Source organism: Protopterus annectens, chromosome 4.part0 (assembly GCF_019279795.1).
Source record: "Protopterus annectens isolate FY-2018-M chromosome 4.part0, PAN1.0, whole genome shotgun sequence".
NCBI lineage: Eukaryota > Metazoa > Chordata > Ceratodontiformes > Protopteridae > Protopterus > Protopterus annectens.
Window position 1 is genome coordinate 1,112,981,966 of NC_056733.1, and position 18,560 is coordinate 1,113,000,525.

At 38.5% G+C, this 18,560-nt stretch overlaps 1 protein-coding gene across 1 annotated transcript in view; it reads left to right on the top strand.

The window, feature by feature from the left end:
* The window catches only part of LOC122799792 (gamma-aminobutyric acid type A receptor subunit pi), a 930,262-nt gene that overhangs the window by 36,887 nt on the left and 874,815 nt on the right, over positions 1 to 18,560 (top strand). The window lies entirely within an intron of this gene.

The following is an 18,560-nucleotide window of genomic DNA, read 5'->3' on the forward strand; positions in this document are numbered from 1 at the left end:
TCAAGGATGATTAAGGGGGCCCCTGCAGCCACGAGTAGTTTAGGTACCTAAAGCTAGCTATGTTAGTTTTAGTAGAGAGAATGTCCACCAGAAGGGTTTACCTAAGCCAGGGTTCACTTTGTCAGTCGTAAAATGTTTAATGGAATTCTGAAGCCTGTTAAATGATAAAACACAGTTACTATAATCAGAGATATCTTTGAATTTTAAAGGAGATTTAGGTAAAAGTCATTATCCACCTGCTTTATTAAGTATGCAAGACATTTGTTGGTTTGACAAAATATCAAGATAAGATAACCTGCTGTGGTTTGGGGGGGGCAGAAATAGAAGCCCCCCAGCAATGGCAGGGTTTGCTAATGCCTAAAGCTGGCTATGTGTGTGTACATTTATGTTTTGTGAAAAAGAAGCACATTTGGAAGTTAAATGTTAGAATTCCATTGGGAAATTTCATTTTACTGCTGTTGTCCTCAATCCCACTAATAAATGTGTAGTATCCATGTAATCCTGCAGGCTGACATAACCTTGTATAATGTACCCTTATCCCTTTCAGAGTGTTCTGTGCTTACATAATGTACAGTGATACTATACTGTATGTAAGGATGGTGATGAGACCCTGGCAATCTACTTATTTGTATAACTGCTATTTTTGAAAACATATTAAAGCTTTCTTCCATTATGCAGATATATATTTTTTGTAGAAAGGAAGTTATTAATGTCTTATTGATTTTTGTTGAACATGTTTTAAGGTTTTCATTTGTAAAGTTTAATATTAGTATTACGTTTTTAGATTTGGACATTTTAAAGGGACTTTCACTGGGTTGGGAGGTTGGCCTAATGGTTAAGGTGATTGCTTTACAAACACAAAGTGCATGGTTTGAGTCTCACAAGGGATAATTGGCTAGGTTTAAAATAGCTTATAAGGGCAGTTAGGCTAGTACTAACCTATGAACCTATGGAGAGATGTTTACAGAATTTTCAGGAAGCAGACCAGTCTAATTGCACAGAGGCAGGCTATCCATTTGCACCACAATGGGAAAGTGATTTGGGAATAGACTTCAGCTGCTAGTAGATCCATGGGAAAAAGATCAAGCTTCTGGATGACCTCTAGTGGAGATCATCAGTTATGCAGGACATCTCAATGTAAATATAAGGGTGTACAGAAATGACACCCTGATGTTATTACACTGGCCATCTCCAGAACTAATGGCAATAGACCCAGCTCTGCAAGAATGAAGCCTCCCATGCTCCATGTGTGCTACTTCCTTTTGGATCCCCTCCATCCCCACTCCTAGTACAGAATTACTCTTGAGGTCAATTCCCCAAGGAGTCAGGGGACACTCCAAGCAAATGGTCAAATCCAGGGTACCTGGTAAAGAACAATTGACATATCCAGGGATGGGTGACTGCAGAAGCCAGAGGGAAACAACCTGAGGCTTTGTCAAATTGAGGAGTGAGTGGTATTAAAAAAAGTTTAGGAAACAATATAATAATAATTATGAGAACAAAAGTAACTGCTCCTCTGTAGGCAAATGCTAAGCTGGAACAAACGCCAAACAGAAAATGTAGAAATAAAACTCCAGCAATAGCAACCATGCGACAGTTCCACTAATAATATTTCATTAAATCTTGAGCAAGATGAAAAATGTTCAAACCAACATCCAAACCATGAAGAAATGAGTTTGCCTTCATAAAGAGATCCACTGTTTCAGGTAAAAAACTTCTTTTAATGGGTAGTGCACTCTCAGTCAAAGGTAAGCGCTTTCACATTAGCTTCATCAGACCATGAAGGACTGAGTAGTAACAGATATTTAAAAACAAATACACCAATCAGATGCACACCTACTGTGTGACATCACATCCTCTAATTCATGCAGAGTCTCACTTTCAATTCAAGTGACTAAGATATCTTCTAACAGTGTATTAAAGTGCTAGAAACACATATAAACTGATCTCATGTAAAATATAATTCTAAAAATCTAACCATAGGTACATAGGTTCATAGATTAGTACTATGAATGCGTGAATAATAATTATCTCCACATCAATAGTATCTATCCATCACATCTCAAAAGCAGCCTTACAAAATGGCATGCAGTTAGGGCGGCTCCCCATTTAAATGTTGACACTTGGAATGCCGAGTGCCAACAAGCCAAAAAAAAGGCTGAAAATACAGGAGAAGAATGAATGTCAAACATCACTCTTCTCCCTAAAGCTTTTTCTTGCAGGGGGGCAAGCCCACTACATCTCCTAAGCGTATACACACTAAGTCCAAGATCGCCATGCCTCTGACAAAAGGGAATATTGTGAGAAATGGCATCTCACACTTGGTATATGTAAGTCCGATGTTTTGGCCATTCAATCTCTGTATTTCCGGACTCTCTCTAGTGGGTCCTGACATTTCAAATGGTTACCAGTTACAGCATCTGAGTATACTAGCAGATAATATTGCTCTTCTTAGAAAAAGATTTATAGGTAGAGGTTACCCTAGCAATGTAGTTAACAATGTTGTAGAAGAAGTAGTCACAAAGAGGGCTACAAATGACATTCATTATGTAAGTATCTCACAACTTTCAGTAATATTGTCTCTTGACGGTCACTTAGGTGGTCTTTTGACACATATGGTTGTAGAATACTCTTTATCAAGTGACCCCGCTGTTGTTATGTCCAATCCCATTGATAACGGCACTGATATTTATTCATTTTATTTATTTAACATTTTTTAACCGGGTAAGTGAACTGATTCAAGGACCATTTTCAATCATGATTATGGCCAGAGAGACCAGAAAATACAACGAAACATGCAACAGCATGTAAAACTACTTACTTAGCAATATTTATTGGCGTTGGCAGTAATATCCTTGTAGATGCAGCACAGTGCCGAATTTTCATTTAGGTACAGATTATTTTGAATTTTCAGGTAGGTACAGTTCATTACTGGCAAATTAACTTAAAAGTTCAATTCTAAAGAAGCATTTCACTGAATATGAAAAGAACTTGATTAATATTATGACAGCAGATGGAGTACACAATTGTTTCTTAGCTTAGAGTTGCTATGTAGCCTACATCGCAGAAACACTTAACAGGCATGCTATTTTATCAGTTTTTTTGTTGTAGTTTGAAGCTAGTAAATTTGTTGACTTGTCTTATTTCTTCTGCATGTTTATTCCAAAACTGGAAGGTGCCTTTTTAGCGACGACTTTTTCAGCAGTGGCTAATTTGTAAAGGTATCTGGCTAACTGGGTGCTAACTGTAAAAGTATAATTAAAATCCCTAAACAGTCTGATCTTTAAAGGTGACAATATCCAGTATTATGGAGTTTGTAAATAAGGTTGTTAAGCAGTAGCTCATTTCTTGCTTAGACTGTAAGCCATCTCCCATTCTTTATTGCAGTGCACTGGTGTTGTCTGTTGTTAGCTAGGTTGATGAAGCATAGTGTTTTATTTTTGCTGGTTTGTTATAATGTATTAGCAGTTGAGTTTGCAAGAATAAAGGGCAATCTGTATTCAGTCCTAAAAATGAGTACATTGATGGCTATGGAATGACTGGCTTATAGAGTGAGGAGACTCGATATTGGATAAGTTATTTTAAGTTATCATGGTACTTTGTTAACTTTGGTCTCTACATGAAGAGTAAAAGAGATAGAAAGATCTAATACAATCAGTTAAGTACCTTTGAGATGTGGATGTGGGCAAAATGTTAAGAGTAATCAGTAATAACAGGAATGGGGCACATTTAATCTTTTGACCTGTGCCGAACTGTATGACAGAAGCCTTGATGGTATTTACAACAAATTTGCCATTAGCTAACCAGTTCCAAAGTACTTCAAAATCAAACCGCAGCTTTGCAGAGATTTCATGAACTGAATTCCCGTGTCTAGTGAGCACCACATCATTTGCATACATTATACAATCAATTGATTGGAGGTCCCAAGGAAGATCATTAACAGAATAGAAGAGGTCCAAAAGGACAGGAATCATAAGCTTCATATATTGTGTAGGATCAGATAGTCAGGTAGTCAGTAAACCATTATGCAGTCTCTGGAGAGAAGCTACAGGCTGTAAGCTTATTTAGTACATGCTCAGGATTGATTGCAAGGAAGGCTCTTTTCAGATCAGGAAATATTGGACCAGTTATCAGACTTTGATCCATATTGTTATAAATTTTGTCAATAGGCGCAGATAAGGTACCACAATGGGATAGAAACCATGCTGTTTAGCAGTCAGTTTATCAGAGCTAGAAAGATATTCTAGTGACTGTCCATAAATAAATTTTTTCAAGTAGTTTTGCTAGTGAGCAATGTTGGCAATAGTTTGCAGGTGACTGCAAGATGGGCGCTGTCATCAGTTCTCCAAGTGATGTGGACATTCTCCAAGAGAGTCTCACCCAAACAAATGACTGATGCCAGAAACATGGCCTCAAGCTGAATACAAAAAAATGCATCATCCTCTTTGGGGAGAGTGATGTACCCACAAATTATCACATTAATAACAATGTCCTAATCATGCAGTCGTGAGGGATTTGGGCACCCAGATTGATAGCAACCTGACTTTTGACCACCATATTGCTTCTATTGTTAAGAAAGCTTTCTACATGGCCCACCTCTTAAGTAAGGGTATCTCATTCACAGACATGGAGGTCATAACATCCCTGTATTCTTCCCTTATAAGGCCTATTATTGAGTACAATGCCCCATTCGGCATGTACCTCACAAAGCACATGCAGCAGCTGGAGAGACCACAGAGGCTCCTCACCAGGAGAATCCAGAGCCTCAAAAATCTATCATACACAGGTAAGCTTAAAGCCCTATCCCTCTACTCTGTTTCATACAGACTCCAAATCCGACTTCAGACCAGTGACAAATGAAGTACCACGGGGTTCAGTCCTGGGTCCTCTCCTGTTTGGTATCTACTTTTCTGAAGTACAGGCTAACACAGAAGGTCTTTGACTAATGAGGTTCGCAGATGACTGCAAACTAGGAGCCATAATTGAAACTCCTAATGATGTGGACATCCTACAAAAGGGCCTCACTGAGGCAGATACCTGGTGTCAAAGCCATGGCTTCAAGCTCAATGCCAAAAAGTGCATTGTCATCCCCTTTGGTAAAAACTCTGTACCCATGAGCTACCACATAGGTGGTGGTCTACTTAACACCGAAAGTGTGATAAGAGACCTTGGGACACAGGTGGACAGTAGTCTCGCCTTTGATAATCACATTGCCAGTAGTCAGGAAATCCTTCTACATGGCACACCTCATCACAAAAGGTTTCTCATCCAGGAAAAAAGAGGTCATCTCTACTCTACTCATCACTCATTAGACCCATTATAGAGTACAATGCCCCTTTTGGTATGTACCTCAAAAGACATCTACAATAACTGGAAAGGCCACAGAAATACCTCACAAAGAGGATCACCAGCCTCAAACAGATGCCCTACACAGACCGTCTCAAAAAACTCCAGCTTTACGCCATTGCATATCGCCTACTCAGAGGCGATCTCTGCCTAACATACAAAGCTATGTCAAACCCAAAACTGTTGGACATGCTCCACTTAAAGAAATCCCAATCCCTCCGAGATACACGCTGTAGGGATCTAAACCTTGTCATCACAATAAACAGAACATGCTGGAGGGATAGATTCCTGTCCCAGAGACTTTCCATACACTGGAAGAAACTACCTATCTATATCACACAATGCTTCTCATTAGCACTGTTCAAGAAAAATCTTGATGATCAGATGGGAAATAGGAAATTCACCCAGGGGTTCACCTCTGTGGCTCTGCTCGACAGGGATACAGGAAAATAATTTTCTTGGGTGGCGAAAGCCAGGGTACCTTTTTGGTTAGGCTTGTATAGGCCCTAGGGCCAATAGCCTAGTACCTACCTATGTACTTATGAACCTAAGTACAGACTGTAAGGGTACTTCCCTGTGATAAGTGTAATATTTTTGGATTTCTTTGAAAACTTTAAAGAACATCAGTGGAGAAATAGGCTTTTATACTTGTAACACTGACACAATCTTGCATGCCCTGGCCATGCTCTTACAACCAATTTAATAATATAATATAGAGTGACACAAAGTTTAAGGTAAGACTGCAGGAACATGTCCAAGACATTATGATTACTAGGAATCCTCTAGAAGAAGACTTAGGTTTAAGCACTCAGATGTTAGCAGTCACAGAAGGACAATTCTGGCAAAAAATAAAGCTGCAAATTGGGGGGTATGGAAATTATAGATAGGTTGTCATATAAAGAGACTGTCTATACTTTAAAGTTTCTGTGAGACCTTATGGCCTCAATACAGAAAAATGAAATATAATGTTAATGTAAAAATAAATTGTTATTGTTTTCATTCATTTTATTTTGTGATTAGTGTGTCAGTTAAGAGTGATGTTATTTATGGCTCGTGCGAGTTTAGGAATTTTTATGCTTTGAGAAAACTGTATGTGCTGAGGAATTAATAGGCACTGAATGAAATGAGTTCTGAGGTCTGCTACATTAATTATTATATATAAAACAGAGGGATCTTGAATAAAATAGAACAACTATATCCAGTTTACTATCTTCTTGAAGATTGTAAGTTGATAGTATTGCTGTAGCAAGGGATATATTTTTATTAGCACATGGATTTTATATGCTGAAGACTAGCTGACCTATTTTGTTCTTCATGTATTTTACACTGAAGTTATTTGTTCTTGATTTGATATACTTGTTATTTGATTTCCTTTTGTATTTAATACTCCTAAGTTAAACATTGTAATCAGTTTGAAGAAGATCTGAAATGAATAAACACAAAAGTGCTTACTCTAATATAATTAAAGTTGTTCTATTCTGAATAAGCTGGTTAGACATTTTTTATTTGCACAGTTATTGAAAACTGAAGTGAAGAAGTATTTATGTTTTTTACCATTTAATGTGCCCTCCTTACTTATAGTATATTTTGATCTTATACAAAGTTTATGATTCCGTATGGTGTTGTCCTGATTAAGTATATTGTGCCTTTGTCCCTTATAGTACAACCTAATTCTATATGCTCGTATCCAGTAGAATCATAATGGTTAACATCTATACTTTGTGTATGTTGCTAAACTGTGGAACTCGATCCCAGCAGAATTCAGCAATAACTCATATTATCTACAAAGTAAAATCTCTTTGAAGATGAACATCTGAAGCAAATGTTTCTACACTTATAAATGGGAGACTTATAACTTGTAACTTATAAATGGGAAACTTAGAATAAGAAAGGGTCTTAGTAATGGGGCTGTTACAAGTTACAATCCCAACAAAGTCAAAGTCAAAGTAAACGTTATTGTCATTTAGAACTACACGTGTAGCCTAAACGAAATTTTGTGTATCAGCTCAATTCTTGAGATTACAAGGGAAAGTGAAACAGCACATACAGGTAGAGGAATAAACATAACTAACAAATACATTACTACTCCCAATACACTCAAGAAAGAGCAGAGATATTTACCAATACTCATATACGAAAATAATTCACTCCCCTGAGTTGAATTAACTACCCTATTTAAAGTAATACAAAACATACCACAGACTGAACAATGCCTACGTTATTTGTCTAATACTGCACTTGAGTGGGTTAAATAATACTGACTATGGATATAACAAATAAATATTGCACTTACTTGGAATATATTTAAGTATATATTGCACAAATAAATAAAAACTGACTTATGTGTCCAGACTACTGGGAGTAGTGCCAGAATTCAGAAGTCTAATCACTGCAGGGTAGAAACTGTTACTGAATCTTGTAGTCTTGCAGCAGATGCTGTGATATCTCCCGCCTGATTTCAGATGCTTAAAGAGTTCATGCACAGGATGCATATTGTCCTGTATTATTTTGGTGGCCTTTCGGATGCTTCTTGCAGAATAAAGATTTTGCATCGATGAAAGACTGGAACCTGCTACCTTCTCTGCAACCCTCACCACTCCTTGTAGAACCCTCCTTTCTGTAACTGTGCAGCTTCCAAACCACACTGTGAAGTTGCAGGTCAGGATGATCTCTATTGCACCTCTATAGAAGGTGGAGAGAATATGAGGAGGAAGCTTAGCTTTTTTCAGCCTTCTTAAAAAAGTGGAGTCATTGCTGCATTTTCTTGACCAGTTGGCTGTTTTTTTCCCAACCACGAAAGATCCTCTGATATGTGTAAACCCAGGAATTTCATATTCTTAACCCTCTCCACACTCTTACTATTGATACTGAGTGCTGGGTGGTATGTTCTCCTTTTCCTGAAGTCAATGATAATCTCTTTGGTCTTGCTTACATTCAGGTCAAGGTTGTTCCCCACATACCAACTGATCAGAGATCCCACCTTCTCTCTGTACTCCCTTTCATCCTCCTTTGTGATGACCCTATAACTGTGGTGTCATCAGAAAACTTGATGACATATTGGACTTGTGCTTAGCATAGCAGTTATGGGTCAGGATGGTGAATAACAGTGGGCTGAGAACACATTCCTGTGGAACCCCGGTGTTAATCATGATGCACTTTGATGTGTTCTTAGCCGAACACACCCAGTGTGGTCTCTCAATCAGGAAGTCCAGGATCCAGTTACAGAGATGTTTACTGATTCCTAAATGTGCCAGTTTTTCTATCAGCTACATTGGTACCACCATATTAAATGCAGAGCTGAAGTCTATGAACAGCATCCTCACATGGTTGTCTTTGCCCTGTAAATGCTCAAGGGAGGTGTGTAGTAATACTGATATGGCATCAACCGTGGATCAGACAGCTCTGTACGCAAACTGCAGAGGGTCAAAATCAGGAGGTAGCCATGATGAAAGATGCTTTTTGATCAGCCGTTCAAAACATTTCATAACAGTGGATGTCAGATCAACTGGTCTGTAGTCGTTAGGGCTGGAGAGAGTGGTTTTCTTAGGTAGATCAAAAACAAAATCATTCCTATCGGTATAACAGTAATGCCCTTCCACTATCCCCATTACTAATTTCCTATTATATGCAGCTACATCAAGCAAATATTGTTAAATTATCTATTTTTCTCCCTGGGCCTCTGCTGAAAAGAGGCTTTGCCCAGTCTGACTTTTTAGGTAAACAAAGTCAAACAAATAAATAAATAATGTACCCAGCACTTTTATAATATTCCCTAATAATATCTACTATGCCATGCTAGTATATAAAATGTCTTAATCTAGTTAAATCTAGTTTGACATTGTATAATATGCCCTGATTCCATCTAAAATGCCCTGATCCTTTGCACAGTGGCTGAGTGTAATATAATACACTGCGATGTTTTATGTGCTTTGATCATTGAACATTCTCTGAACATGTATAGCATGCCCTGATGCCATACGATATTCCTTTATTCCATATAATGTGCTTTGGTCCTTTATCATGTCCTTTGATTCCATAAAAATTTGTCAAGATGCTGTGTAGAGTAGTTTGACCCCCTATAATCTACCAAGTCCATTGTAACATTTCCTTGACATATATAATATGCCCTAATCGCATATGATGTGCCATGATCCTGTGTAGAGTAGTTTGTCCCCTTATAATCGACCAAGTCCATTATAACATTTCCTTTACATATATAATATGCTCTAATCGCATATGATGTGCCATGATCCTGTGTAGAGTAGTTTGACTCCTTATAATCGACCAAGTCCATTATAACATTTCCTTTACATATATAATATGCCCTAATCACATATGATGTGCAGTGATCCTGTGTAATATACCTGGATCCCATATAAGATGGCCTGGTCCTTTAAACTGCAGTAATTACAAAGTCTTGCTGTTTTAGAGGTGTCCTGCTTTGTGTTACCCTATAAATGGATACGTGATAGCCACACCCATGCCTCATTTTATTGCGTGGACACCATATGAGCTCTGCATAGGCATGGACCACATACAATACATACTTACAAAACAGTACACTCTCACCCATTGAGCAGATGCTGAGTTCTGTTTAGTGTACAGTTCTGCAGACTTAGACAGCGAATGACCATGGTCAAATATCTGGACTTGACTTTCTTTTTTAGTTTCCTTACATGGGTAACCAGTGCACAGGACTTGGAGAGGTACTGCTTGCCCATTATTGTCTGCGGTGGATGACCGATATATATAGTCACTTCTAGTTTGTCGGAAATCATCACCAATCTGAGGAGACTTCTGAATTACTGGGTATCAGCATGAATGACTTAAAGGCAGTTTTGTCCATCTTCCTACATAAACCAAAATTAGTCATTTCTAACATGCCAGGTACCAAAATAGTTGGTGAAGGACACACAGCTAGATACTGGAACAAATATCACAAGCTAACACTCCTTCTGACAATGGCCCAAGTGACTTTCTGTGCAACTACTGATAGGCAAGCATAGAGAACTACATATAGGCATATAGGGGTTGTTTGCATCACTCCTCTCTCTCTTATGTCTGTCTGATTTAACTCATATAAACAGTGTTAAATCAAAAACAGTTTACCTGTTGAGTTTGCAGACATGGCAGTAACTTATCTATAGTAGTTTTCATTAGCTCAGTAGGGAGCACACTCACCTTTGTTACAGAAGTCTATGGCCTATTTTCCCACACCAGGTAGTTGTATTAATTTTGCATCTTATTAATAAAGATATGGCATCTAGTTCCATGGAGGTCCTTGTTCCACTGTATTTGGCACTCATCGGACCTATCCTTGAGTATGATGCACCCTCTGATATGTAGCTAACCAGGTACATCCAAAAATTAGAATGTCTACAGAGGTTCCTCACTAAAAGAATACAATGTGTAAATAACATGCCCTATGTACATATCTTCAAAGCCCTATCCATATAGTCTGCCTCCTACAGGCTTTTGAGTGGAGATCTAAGCTTGGCATATAAGTCATTGTTGGACCCCACTCTGATGGACCTCCTGCATACCTGCAAAATAAGCAGCACCACAACTACCCATTTTAAAGACTTAAGCCTTGCCTGTCATATAAATATGACCTGCTGGAGATACAGATATGTATCTCAGAGATTAGCCAGTCTCTGGAACAGGCTCTTCATCTGTGTGAAGCAGAGATCCTCCCTAACCCAATTCAGCTGTATCCTGGACAACTGAATGAGTAACAGGAAATTCACCAAAAGTTTGGCACTTGTGTCACTAATGGACACATGCAGCTTGTAAATGGTTCATCTCCCAGTTCTCTGCTTGTAAATGTTTCATCTCCCAAGTCCCCGATTACACTTATCAAGGATACGAGTACTTGTCAGACATTTGGGATGCATGGCTAGTTTTAAAAAGGCCCCAGAAGTCATTAGCTTAGTACATACCTATGAACTTTTGAATATTTGAAAATACATGTATATCTGTTATGTAGTACAATGTCTTGATAATTTAAAACTATTGCAAATACTCTTCTTTGTACATTTTGTACCAAGTTTTCTTCATTTTTTGCTCCCAGTGTAAATATTTTTTTTTCATTTTGTTCCTTGCTGTGGTAACAAATTCATAATCATCTAATGTCTGCAAAATTTGTGAAGTTATATAACTACTGAATTTTCTTCTACAGGATCTGAAATTGTTATGTTTGTTTATACATGTACATGAAAATGTAAAATTGATTTAGCATGTTCATAGCCAAGTACTAGGCTAAGTGCCTGTGAGCACTTTAAGCCTAACCATTTCCCTTGGTAAGGATCAAACCCTGCACCTCTGGTATGTGAGGTAAGCATCTTAACCATTACACCAACCTCCAACCCACTCTCTTTTTTAGAGTCCAATCCATGGCTGAAAACGGTCAGTTAACAAGTGCTCTCATTCAGTTAAAAAAGAGAATTAAATTAAATTAAAATAAAATAAAATAAATAAATAAATAAAACAGGTTAAGGTTCCAAATTCTTAGGCACAACTGCCATAGTTTGGATGGTTAACCTGAAAATGGCATTACTGATTTCAGTGATAAAGAAGCTTTCAAATTTACCTTTCTATTGTTTGGGAAAAAAATTGTATATGTCTTTTATGAAAGCAGCTCGATTCCTAGTGATAAGAATCGGGCTGATATTTTTCAGTATTACACTATGCCTAATCTAATGTCAGTTGTTAGCTTAAAAAAAAACATGACTTAACCTGAGAGATGGAATATTGTGTACCATATTCATGGGAGAAGGAGAATAGATGCCTTCAGTATATAAGATGTAATCTCAGATAATGAATGTCACATCACTAACGGACAACACCAAAACTTGTGTCTGTTCTCAGGTCGGACCAATATCCCTCATGCACATAAGGCAAAATTTATCAACGAAAAGAGAAGTAGCTGTCAAAGATCATAAGCATTTTGTCTACCATTCTAAAGTTTTTTGGGATCTCTTATGTGTAAGAAATAACTTTCTTACACCTCAAGTAGTGAAAACTGGATAAGGTCCCATGTGACTGAGTGGAACTAGCCAGAGCTAAACTTCCTGATCACTGTTTTTCATAGGAAATCAATTTTGGTGCAGTTTGTAAGAGTGGGCCAGCAGCAATGCCATTTGTTTAGTGAATTATTCCTTCCCTTACCGTTTGTGCGATGTAGAATTGGTATATATACATTTAGATTGCCTACATTTGGAAAGGGGCAGAGGGGTTACCCCCTGCAAAACACAGTTATTTTTTGAATTTTTTATTGGGCTCATTTCTCAGTGAGTTGAACTTGTTGAGTTGAAGCCTTATTGAGATAGATTTCAGGGACTCATAGTTTAAGCAAGTATGACACAATGAAAGCAGTGAATGCATTCCTCATTGCACTGAGGAAGGTGACCAAGAAATGTACACAGATATGCTGTTTTAATGCGGCTTGAATTCTCATTTACAGCCAGTGTGCTATTGCCTAGAGATGGGTGGCCAATGGGTAATATTCCTCTGTAAACACTGAAATTAGTAGTGGTTTAATAAGAGCACCTCATAAGTTCATAGGTAAGTACTAGGCAAGCTGTCGTTGTGGACTATATTAAGCTTAGACAATTTCCATTTCAAATGTGAGAATCAAACTCTGTACCTTGAGTCTGTGAAGTAAACACCATAACCATTATACCAACCCACAACTCACTATTACACCAACTCAACCCCCCATTATACCACCCCAACCCCCCAGTATAGCAACCCCAAGCCCAAGTATACCAAACCCAAGACCCTATTATACCAACCCCAACCCCCATTATACCACTTCCCAACCCCCATACCACCCCAAACCTCCATTATATCACCTCTCAACCCCATTATACCACTCCAAACCCCCAGTATAGTAACGCCCAAGCCCAGTTATACCAAACCCAAGCCCCTATTATACCAGCTCCAGCACCTCATTATACCAGCTTCCAACCCACATCATGCCAACCCCAACCACATCATGCTAACCCCAACCCCAACCATTCATTATACCAACTCCAACCCCCCCATTAAACCATCCCTAATCCCAACTCTGTATTATATCAACCGCAATCCCCCCATTATACCAACCCCAATCCCAGCTCTATATTATATGAACTCCAATCTATTTTTTATTTATTTATTTTATTTTTCATTTGTTAACTGGGATAGTCCAACTGGACAAGGTCCATTTACAGCGGAGGCCCAGGAGAAGAGCTCCACATTAGTTAGCAAAAATAACAAAAATATCATACAGACAAAATATAACACAGAAAACATACAAATTAACAAAGAGTGAGTTAAAAACCACCATAATAAACATGAATTAATGCAAATCTGGAGATCAATTATTAGAGCTTACTAACTGTGAGATGTCTACAGTAGGTAAGACTGGGAGGGAAGCTAAGAGAAGTAGGAAGAGCAGTGATTAAGTAATACATGGACATAGCCAGGTCTTCGTAAGATGGGATTTAAGTGAGTTTTTGAAGTGCGTGCAAGTGGAGGGAGCAGTAACGGGGGGGGTGGGGGGGTTCCAGGTTTTAGCTATGGTGTGCGAGAACAGTGCTTTCCCTGCAGTGGTATTAGCTCTAGAGATACAGAGGAGAGATTTGTCAGAAGAAAGGAGAGGACGATTAGCAGAGTAGTGAGAGTGTAGTTGATTTAGTGCTGGAGTTTTGTCAGGGTACCTCAGGATGTTGAAGGCAATGACTAGCTGATGGTACCTAAGTAACTGAGGAAGTTCTAGCCATTGTTGGTCCCTTAATGCCTAACAATGATGGGTTCTGAAGGTGGAGTTGTTAACAAACTTGGCAATTTTGTTATAACATGACTCAGATTTCTCAAGATCAGTTTTTCTAGTCTGGGTCAGGATTGGTGCCGCATACATTAGAGTGGACAATAGGTACGTTTGGGCTAGGGTGATCCGTGCCTCGTCTGTGAAGAATTTCTTGTGTCTGTAAAAAGTACCCATTTTTTGTGTACCTTTTTGATGATTTGAGCAATATGGACATCAAAGAAAAGATTTTTGTCTATTTCTACACCGAGGAGTTTAGTATGGGCAGAAGGAGAGATGACAGTGCCATTTTTGGAAGTGATAGAGAAGGAAAGGGGAGGGGCTTTAGATTTATTGGGGGTGAACAGGAGTAATTTAGTCTTGTTGGGGTTTGGGATAAGTTGGATATCAGTAATCCATCTTTCCACAGAGCTAAAGGATTCTTTGGTGAGCTGTTGGAGGGTGGTAAAGGATGGGGCTGAGCAAATGAGCGTCGAGTCATCTGCATACTGTATAAGTGTGGCTTGCTGGGTGGAAGTATGTAGATTGTTTGCAAAAATAGAGAAAAGAAGTGGGTCCAAACTTGAGCCTTGTGGTATGCCTATGGTAGTTGGAAGTAGAGGAGAGAGTACACCTTGCCATTGAACAGATTGCTGTCTGTCCGACAGGTAGTTTTTGAACCAGGAGATAGCAGAGGGGGCAAAGGATAGGGAGGCTAGAGTATTTAACAGTATTGGGTGTGAGACCATGTTGAAAGCTTTGGAGTGATCTAATAAAGTAGCAGATACAAAATTATTGTCATTTCTGTGTTGGTTAACCAAATTAGTAAAAGAGAGAAAAGCAGTAGTTGTATGGGCGGAAGCCATGTTGTGTGGTGGAAGGAGCTTATGCATGTTCAGGAATTGCATAACCTGAGACTGAATACATTTCTCAAGAAGCTTAGATAAGGGAGACAGAATGGCTATGGGACGGTAACTTGAGAAGTCATAGGAGTTGCCCCCTTTATGGAGTGGAACAGTTGAAGGACATAGGCTTCCTGTATAGATCGGCTGATAAGGATTGAAACAGGGTAAGATAAGGATTTAATGGCTATTTTTAGAAAGTTAACAGGTATACTGTCAGCTGCAATGGTGGAAGGTTTCAGTTTTATGAGGAGTTTTTTAATTGTAGAGGTAGGAACAGGTGAGTGAGTAAAGGAGGGCATGTTATCTGGACTTTTGGTAGAGATAGAAGAAGAGTTATTTCTGGATAATTGGGCGAATAATGTCTGGATGGAGTCTATAAAGTGATGATTAAATTGGGAGGCTATGTTTTTTTATGATTGGAGGAGGTGGGAACAGGCGTGATAGTTTTGTCAGGTTTTAATAGGGAGTTGATGGCTCACCAAAATTTTGGGGATCTTTTGAATGTTTGTTTTGGGTACCTAGGAAATAGTTCTGTTTATCAAGTTTTGTTTGTATTTAGCCTGATTCCTAAGTTGTAGATAATATTGTTTAGCTTGGTTAGTTGTCCTTCTTCCATTTTTTCCAGGCCTTATCTCTGGACCTTAGAAGGGCTCTTGTGTCCCTACTTAGCCATGGTGCATAGTTTGCCTTAGCTCTAATTTTCCTGACGGGAGTGACTGTATTAAGGACATTGGTAAATGTATTGTTAAAGTAGTCTACAGCTCAGTCTAATCCTAGGGTTCATAGTGGTTCACAGTTGTATTGATTTAATATAGTGTTAAGATCCTGTGGGTTTAGTTTGCAGTCATCTCTGATTTGTCAATAAACTATGGGCTTGGGCATGTTGGTACATTTCTGGAGGAGAAATGTAGGGAGGTGGTGGTTACTAAGCCCATCTGGTAAGCAGCCTGTCTGGTAGTTTTGTTTGGGGCAGGTCACTAGTGTCCAATCAAGAGTAGACTGCTTCTGGGATTTATTATCTACTACAGTGGGTTCTTGAATGAGTTGAGCAAATCTGAACAGGTTAATATGGTTAATGTGGTTATTAGAGTTAGAAGGTTGCCAGTCGGTATTTAGGTCACCTAGTAGGGTAGTTTCTTGTGGAAAGTTATCTCTAGCCCACTGTAAGATTGCCTCGATTACGAGAGAGTTGTTTCCTGGAGGGATATAACTGCAAAGAATGTAAATTGTTTTGTGTTGTTTATAGCTAGGACTGAGCCTAAGGTTTTGGCATTATGAAATTTATGTAGAGGGTATTTGTAGAGATTGGAGGTTGAGAATATTTTTAAAAAGAATTGCTACTCCACCTCCCTTCCTACCTGTTCTGTCTAGTCTTAGGATATTATACCCTGGAGGGAGGATTACTTCATTTTGAGTGCTTTTCACCCATTGGGTGCAAGACCCCCACTATATCAACCCCAGTCCTCCCATTATACTAACCCCCAATCCCAACTACCTATTATACCAACCCCCAATCATTTGGAGTAATTGCTAGTGGTCTGCATTGGGGAGCTTGTAAGAAAAGCAGAAGATGGTAGTCATTCCCATACTGCTTAGCCAAGTCCTTTAAAGTAGTCATGGCATCATACCCTCATATTCATACAGTGACAGTCTTTCCTGCTTTAATGAGGGCTTTTTTATGTAGATACTTGGACTGCTGTGTGAGTTCAAGATGCCTGGATTCTTCCTTAGTATTCTTAGCACTAAGTGGGAGTGTGGCATGGTGTGCCATCAATATAACAGATGATTGGGCAGAAAAACATGTTGGGCACACTTATTCTGCTGAGAAGGGTTAGAGAGGGGTATCTCTAAATATGTATCCAAACCAAATGTTTTTCACATAATTGCTTGTAAATTATCTCTAGTATTCTCTTATATGATGTTTCTCGGCCAGGTATTCTGATGCTAAGGTGTTCCAACAGTATGGCAGCAGAAGGGTTATATCACAAAGGTACCTTATTCATTTATTTTATTATTTTATTTGTCTTTGTTGACCAGAAAAGTTTGACTGAGTAAATCCTATTTTTAGCAGAGGCTCTGGGAGAACAGCTCCATCACTGTACATTTACATTACTAAGTGCATTTAAACAGTTCTCGGAAAAATAATAGTTACATTTTGCAGAAGAAAAACAAACATAGTTACAACACAGATATATACAGTAAAGTATTTACATCAATATGTATAAGTGTATATAGTTCTGGTATCTCTAAATTCTTGTAGGAAGTAAATAGATTTATACTTTAGACGAGAAATGTTGTAGAGTAGGGTGCACCTAGGTAAGCATTGCAAGGAGGCACGTTTAGAGTTTAGAGTGTCGTAGAGGAGATAAAAGGTTAGAAAAAGATTTAGGTGAAGTGGGAAAAGGGAGAGAGAAAGAAATGTATATGACTGGAAAAGGAGTAGGTGAAGATGGGGAAGAAAGATGTTGAAAATGCTGGGATATTGGAGAGTCGGCCTGGTACTGAGTGTGAATATGACCGGGATTTAATCAGATGTAGTTTGAACAGGCCTTCAAAGTGCTGTAGTTTGTCAGTGAGTTAGATGTGTTCTCGGATTGTGTTCCATATTTTTGAGATGTAGCAGGAGTAAAGTGAGCCTCCAGCTGAGTTATTATACTCATGTTTTTAATAAGGACTTGTCGTCAGAATGAAGGGGTCTCTTGCAGGGGAGTAAGGTGGTAAGATATTTTTTAGTGTGAGGCATTTATCTGGGTATTAAATAAGTTTATATGCAACATACTAATTGTGAATGTTTTAGGACATTGCATAGTTTGAGTGAGTTAAGTTGTCTCAAGGCTTGATAGTGGTGGGTTCTGTGTGTGTTGGTTTACTCTCTGTGGTAAATTTAATGATTTTATTATAGCAAGAGGCTGGTTTGGATTCAAGTGTGGTAATTAGTTAGGATAGGTGAGGCATAAAGGAGGGCTGGTAATAAGTAGGTGGCTAATGTTTGCCTTAATGTGTCTGTAAGGTATTGTTTCCTTCTATATAGGGAGCCCAATTTCTGCTTGGTCTTTTTTTATGGTTTGTAAGATATAGTAGTCAAATCTAGGGAGCCCAATTTCTGCTTGGTCTTTTTTTATGGTTTGTAAGATATAATAGTCAAGTCTGAGATTTTCCTTAAGACAACCCTAGGAGTTTACCGAGTGTAACTATTTCTATTTAGTGTTGCTTGCTGATGTAATTAGAAAAATATTGATTTTAGTCAATATATTGTTTTAGGATGAAGAGCGTTATTTTTTGTTAAGTAGCAGGTATGAGTTTTTTAGACAGGTTTCTAAACAGGTAAAAGAAATTTTGTTAATTCCTGGAGTTTACCGAGAGTTGGGCCACACATATTAATGTTGAATCATCAGCGTATTGGACAATGCTTGCATGTTGTGAGGCAGTATGGAGGTTATAAAGATGTTAAAGAGGAGTGGTGCGAGGATTGAGCCTTGTGTGACTTCTATGGTGGCAGGCTGAAATGTGGAATAATCTTT